Source organism: Sinocyclocheilus anshuiensis, unplaced genomic scaffold (genome assembly GCF_001515605.1).
Source record: "Sinocyclocheilus anshuiensis isolate Anshui unplaced genomic scaffold, SAMN03320099.WGS_v1.1 scaffold1753, whole genome shotgun sequence".
In the NCBI taxonomy this organism is placed as follows: Eukaryota; Metazoa; Chordata; class Actinopteri; order Cypriniformes; family Cyprinidae; genus Sinocyclocheilus; species Sinocyclocheilus anshuiensis.
In genome coordinates this window covers 331,911-339,374 of record NW_015541398.1, presented here as the reverse complement: position 1 = coordinate 339,374, position 7,464 = coordinate 331,911, and the positions used below count along the sequence as shown (strand labels likewise).

General features: G+C 33.3%; 1 protein-coding gene across 1 annotated transcript in view; it reads left to right on the top strand.

Moving 5' to 3' along the window:
- The window catches only part of LOC107690821 (protein SZT2-like), a 107,928-nt gene that overhangs the window by 89,625 nt on the left and 10,839 nt on the right, over positions 1–7,464 (top strand). The gene's annotated exons all lie outside the window — the stretch shown is intronic.

Here is a 7,464-nt window from a genome sequence, read left to right as displayed (position 1 = left end):
AATTTCCTACTGTAAATATATTAAAACTTAATTTTTGATTAGTAATATGCATTGCTAAGAACTTAATTTGGACAGATTTAAAGGTGATTTTATCAATATTTTGATTTTTTTGCACCCTCAGATTCCAGATTTTCAAATAGTTGTATCTCGGCCAAATATTGTCCTATATTACAAACCATACATCAATGGAAAGCTTATTTATTCACCTTTCAGATGATGTATAAATCTCAATTTCGAAAAATTGACCCTTATGATCTTTTATGATATATTTGTGGTCCAGGGTCACATTTGTGTAAATTGACTTCTAACCTCTCTGTGTGGCATGTTTCTCATATGTCTGTCTCTGTTTGTGTGTGTGTGTGTCTCACTGTCCTGCATATGGCGTGTGTGTGTGTGTGTGTGTGTGTGTGTGTGTGTTTGTCTAGTCCCATCTCACCCTTTCTTTCCATCAGGAGTCTCTTCTCAACAAACCTCCTAGCCAGCCATTCCCCGAGGTGCCCACGGCCTCTGACTCTGCGGTATGTCTCTGCATCCTCGGGGCGGGGCTCGTCTCCCACCAATCAGGCTTTAGTCTTTCCCTCAGACTCCTCCCCCTTGTATTGCCTTGCTCCTCCCTTTCCTAAAGCGGCCCCAATCACACCTTTCTGTGCGGTTCATTGAAAATCAGATGATTCCTTTCCATGTGTTTGTCTGTGTTTGTCCGCGGTGCATCTTGCTGGAAAGCCCCTCGAGGTGCTCGTGAATGTGGCATGTTCTGCGAGGTCACAGGGTCACTTTTCTCACAGCTCTGATAGGCCAATGATCTCTTTTTTCTTTGCTCAATGATTATCCCTGATTTTCTTCAACTCTTGTTGCATCTTGATTTGGATCTGCTAGTTTCCTTTTAAGGGAATCATCAACTATAATTCTGAGGCAGTTCAATATATAATATTTTTTGTTTATAGATAAGCTGAAGAAACAAATCTGATAATGCTAATTTTCTTTCATTTAACTTTGTAATGTTTTGGCTAATTTGGAACATTCATAATTTGCATTTCACAACTAAAAATGAGGAAATCACAAATGCTATTTTCAAGTGGAGCATTTCCACTTTGTCTTGATTGCTTCCACTTGAAACAAGATAGGAAACAAAAGACTCAAAGTCAACATAAATGCTTTGCTCGACCTATTTTACTTCCAAAATCTGGTGTATAAGATATTAATCTAGAAAACGTTGAGTGGGAATTGACTGGTTTGTGAAAAGTGGAATGGAGTTTGTGGGTTTGAAATGCAAGATGGATTCATGATATTGACTGAAAAAAAAAATAATATGCAGTTAATTTTTGTATTACACTTTATTTTAAGGTGAGATTGTAGAAATATTAATTAACTACATATACTTACTATAGGGTTAAGGTTAGGGTTTGGGGTTACGCTGTATTTAACGGTGTTGTGATAAAGACCATAGCAGTCACAAGGAGGATCAAAATCACGGGAGCAAAGTTCGCATTCAAAATGGTGTTTATTTCGAGCAGAAGTGCAAAATGTGCAAATAAACATGTTTAAGAGCTTAAAACAAAGATTATTAATAAAAACAGTCTGAAACCAGAACTGGCAAGTACTTAAAACAGTATTAACTCCCCTCCACAACATTGAGGCTGGTCACGCTTACACAGCAACTCAATAATCTCGTTCAAGAGCTCTTATTCTGCCCGCCTCTCTCATACCACTAGTGACGGCCATCTTAAATCCACCTTTTTCCTGCTCATACAAATTGAAACATGATGCATGTGCATTAGCTGGTTTACATGTAACATGTGATAAGTACACTAAAATAAAGTGTTACCGGGTTTGTTTTAGGGTTAATTGCTTGTAATTGTGCATAATTTACTGTTATTATTACAGTAAGTGCATGTAACACATGATAAGGATACTAAAATCAGGTGTTACCGGGTTTGGTTTAGGGTTAGTTACTTGTAATTATGCATCATTTAACGTTATTACTACAGTAAATACATGTAACGTGTAACAAGGACACTAAAATAAGGTGTTACCGGGTTTGGTTTAGGGTTAGTTACTTGTAATTATGCATAATTTAACGTTATTACTAAAGTAAGTGCATGTAACATATGATAAGGATACTAAAATAAGGTGTTACCGGGTTTGGTTTAGGGTTAGTTACTTGTAATTATGCATAATTTAACGTTATTACTAAAGTAAGTGCATGTAACATATGATAAGGATACTAAAATAAGGTGTTACCGGGTTTGGTTTAGGGTTAGTTACTTGTAATTATGCATAATTTAACGTTATTACTAAAGTAAGTGCATGTAACATATGATAAGGATACTAAAATAAGGTGTTACCGGGTTTGGTTTAGGGTTAGTTACTTGTAATTATGCATAATTTAACGTTATTACTAAAGTAAGTGCATGTAACATATGATAAGGATACTAAAATAAGGTGTTACCGGGTTTGGTTTAGGGTTAGTTACTTGTAATTATGCATAATTTAACGTTATTACTAAAGTAAGTGCATGTAACATATGATAAGGATACTAAAATAAGGTGTTACCGGGTTTGGTTTAGGGTTAGTTACTTGTAATTATGCATAATTTAACGTTATTACTAAAGTAAGTGCATGTAACATATGATAAGGATACTAAAATAAGGTGTTACCGGGTTTGGTTTAGGGTTAGTTACTTGTAATTATGCATAATTTAACGTTATTACTAAAGTAAGTGCATGTAACATATGATAAGGATACTAAAATAAGGTGTTACCGGGTTTGGTTTAGGGTTAGTTACTTGTAATTATGCATAATTTAACGTTATTACTAAAGTAAGTGCATGTAACATATGATAAGGATACTAAAATAAGGTGTTACCGGGTTTGGTTTAGGGTTAGTTACTTGTAATTATGCATAATTTAACGTTATTACTAAAGTAAGTGCATGTAACATATGATAAGGATACTAAAATAAGGTGTTACCGGGTTTGGTTTAGGGTTAGTTACTTGTAATTATGCATAATTTAACATTATTACTACAGTAAATAAATGCAACATATGATAAGGACACTAAAATAAGGTGTTACTGGGTTTGGTTTAGGGTTAGTTACTTGTAATTATGCATAATTGAACGTTATTACTAAAGTAAGTGCATGTAACATATGATAAGGACACTAAAATAAGGTGTTACCGGCTTTGGTGTAGGGTTAGTTACTTGTAATTATGCATAATTTAACGTTATTACTAAAGTAAGTGCATGTAACATGATAAGGACACTAAAATAAGGTGTTACCGGCTTTGGTGTAGGGTTAGTTACTTGTAATTATGCATAATTTAACATACATGTAACGTGTAACAAGGACACTAAAATAAGGTGTTACTGGCTTTGGCTTAGGGTTAGTTACTTGTAATTATGCATAATTTAACTTTATTACTACAGTAAGTGCATGTAACATATGATAAGGATACTAAAATAAGGTGTTACCGGGTTTGGTTTATGGTTAGTTACTTGTAATTATGCATAATTTAACGTTATTACTAAAGTAAGTGCATGTAACATATGATAAGGACACTAAAATAAGGTGTTACCAGGTTTAGTTTAGGGTTAGTTACTTGTAATTATGCATAATTTAATGTTATTACTACAGTAAATACATGTAACGTGTAACAAGGACACTAAAATAAGGTGTTACCGGCTTTGGTTTAGTGTTAGTTACTTGTAATTATGCATAATTTAACGTTATTACTACAGTAAATACATGTAACGTGTAACAAGGACACTAAAATAAGGTGTTACCGGCTTTGGTTTAGTGTTAGTTACTTGTAATTATGCATAATTTAACGTTATTACTACAGTAAATACATGTAACGTGTAACAAGGACACTAAAATAAGGTGTTACCGGCTTTGGTTTAGTGTTAGTTACTTGTAATTATGCATAATTTAACGTTATTACTACAGTAAATACATGTAACGTGTAACAAGGACACTAAAATAAGGTGTTACCGGCTTTGGTTTAGTGTTAGTTACTTGTAATTATGCATAATTTAATGTTATTACTAAAGTAAATACATGTAACAAGGACACTAAAATTAGGTGTTACCGGCTTTGGTTTAGTGTTAGTTACTTGTAATTGTGCATAATTTAATGTTATTACTAAAGTAAATACATGTAACATGTAACAAGGACACTAAAATTAGGTGTTACCGGCTTTGGTTTAGGGTTAGTTACTTGTAATTATGCATAATTTAACGTTATTACTACAGTAAATACATGTAATGTGTAACAAGGACATTAAAATAAGGTGTTACCGGCTTTGGTTTAGGGTTAGTTACTTGTAATTATGCATAATTTAACGTTATTACTACAGTAAATACATGTAATGTGTAACAAGGACATTAAAATAAGGTGTTACCGGCTTTGGTTTAGGGTTAGTTACTTGTAATTATGCATAATTTAACGTTATTACTACAGTAAATACATGTAATGTGTAACAAGGACATTAAAATAAGGTGTTACCGGCTTTGGTTTAGGGTTAGTTACTTGTAATTATGCATAATTTAACGTTATTACTACAGTAAATACATGTAATGTGTAACAAGGACATTAAAATAAGGTGTTACCGGCTTTGGTTTAGGGTTAGTTACTTGTAATTATGCATAATTTAACGTTATTACTACAGTAAATACATGTAATGTGTAACAAGGACATTAAAATAAGGTGTTACCGGCTTTGGTTTAGGGTTAGTTACTTGTAATTATGCATAATTTAACGTTATTACTACAGTAAATACATGTAATGTGTAACAAGGACATTAAAATAAGGTGTTACCGGCTTTGGTTTAGGGTTAGTTACTTGTAATTATGCATAATTTAACATTATTACTACAGTAAATACATGCAACATATGATAAGGACACTAAAATAAGGTGTTACCGGGTTTGGTTTAGGGTTAGTTACTTGTAATTATGCATAATTTAACGTTATTACTACAGTAAATACATGTAATGTGTAACAAGGACATTAAAATAAGGTGTTACCGGCTTTGGTTTAGGGTTAGTTACTTGTAATTATGCATAATTTAACGTTATTACTACAGTAAATACATGTAATGTGTAACAAGGACATTAAAATAAGGTGTTACCGGCTTTGGTTTAGGGTTAGTTACTTGTAATTATGCATAATCTACTGTTATTACTACAGTAACGTAAACATTTATTTTAGTGTCCTTGTTACAAGGTTTGATTTAGTGGATAACTGCTTGTAATTACACACAGTATTACATGTTATCAGCTGTTATTACCACAGTAAGTGCATGTAACCTCTAGCTACACCTTAAAATAAAGTGTTACCAATTATTGCAATTTGACTAAAGATATTTAAAAAAAAATTATTTGGAATAATGTGTACAAATAAAATTAATAAAAATAAGACAAGGTACGTTCATTAAAAAGTACCAATGTTTATGTTGACTTTAAGACCCTTTTAGGACTTCAGCATCTAGTGTCATGGAAAGGTGATTTTGTGAGGTTACCAGGGCAGCCAGGAAGTAGTGAAAGTACACCGTATACAGTAAAAACTGTAAAAGTAAGAAAGTAGAACACCTAGAACTCTCGAAGTGATGCCAAAGTCCCTTTATGGCAAGTTCACTGAACGGTCACTCAAGTAATGCCTCGGGCAGCTGTTTCCAGCCATGCAAGTACAGCTTCATCTGATTGAACGGAGAAAAGCTAAAATTTGTATTTGTCAAAATTCTGTTTGTGATTTATTTCAGATCAATAAAATGAGACAAGAATTATATTATAGCTTAAAATCAGTGTTTCTTAAGTGCAAATCACTCAAAAACCAGCTAATGCACATGCATCATCAAGAGTAAACAAACAGTCTGTTTGCTATTTGAGCTCTAATGCATTCAGCTGCTTCATTGAGTGTAGTGCTGCCTCTATCAAAAGGGATATTGGCTGTTTTACCTGTAGGGCAGGACTACAGCTGCCGTTATGATTGCTCTCATTTATATGTTCAAGTGGACAATCTCCTACATTTATAAAGCCTCTGGTGGCGTTACAGAGTTTGACCTGTGCAACTCGTGGCATCTGGGAAAACACCATAGCATTCAATGCAATGGAAAACGTCAAAGGGCTTCAATTCTCTGATTGTGGGTATTTGGTTAACACATTACTTAGGTCTCGGGTGTAATTAAGAGTATCATGAATGCAAACACAGTATACTAACCACTGCAATCATAGCAAGCTGTGAACAGAGCCGTTTTCATGCACATGACTTAGAGGAAAATGTTATGACGGTATTATCTTTCTTTAGAACTTTCAGTCAAATGGGCAGATTTCAAAATGTTGACGTGAAAAACGTTTCTTGCGCAGGGATGAAAGGTGCAATTGTGCGAGCTGTTTTCTGCTTTCTGCAAATGGAACAGCCACGGCAGCGTCAAATGAACAGGGTTTTTTTTAATCCTCGACTCTTTGATTTGATGAGACCTATTTGCATTTGTTCCAGGGTAATGGTCAGGATGAAAGCGGCAGCGGTAATAGCTTTTAGCCATCAAATCCAGCGCCCTCCCCACCTCCTGCTCCCATTGTACTGTAATTACTCCTGCTCTCTCCCTCTGCAATCATTTGCATTCACCACTAATGTTTTTGTAAACACGGCTTTGATGTGAGATTTAATTAAATCGGATACAATTATTATGTTGATTGATATCACAGATGCTTTTAAAAAGACTCTTGTAAAGGTTTGGCAGGTCGCTGGTTTGCTCTTCACAAGTCAGCCACGTCGAGTTTTAGATGTGATGTCAGGTTTGAGGTGCGTTTGGGTCATTTTCACGAAACCCATCAAGAGCATGTCTGGTTCAGATTTCAGCTCCAAATCAAGCACCATTAAGATTGTGTGCATTGCGACTTAATTTCCATGACATTTACACAGTTTGCAAGATGCAAGAAGTTTCCACTGACAAGTAATTTGTCAGATCTCACAGAAAGTGAAAATGATGCGTGACACTGTCACAGCCATTCACAACACATTTGATGTTTACTATATATGTTTTTAAAAATAAATTTATTTATTTTGTTAAAGAGTGGCATTTATTTATATTTATGCATTTATTTCAGTTTAATAGTGGCATGATATTTATTTTAATTTTTTGTTTAATATTGGAATTTATTTAATTAATTAGCAATGGCATAATATTTATATTAGTGCTGTCAAACGATTAATTGCATCCAAAATAAAAGTTTTTGTTTACATAATATATGAGTGTGTACTGGTTTTATTTATTATGTATATATAAATACAAACACATTCAGTATATATTTTGAAAATATTTATATGTATATACATTTATATATTTATATTATTATATTATATATAAATATATTTAATACATAAACGTAAAATATTTTTCATAAATATATACATGCATGTGTTTGTATTTATATATAATCATAATAAATATACGCAGTACACACA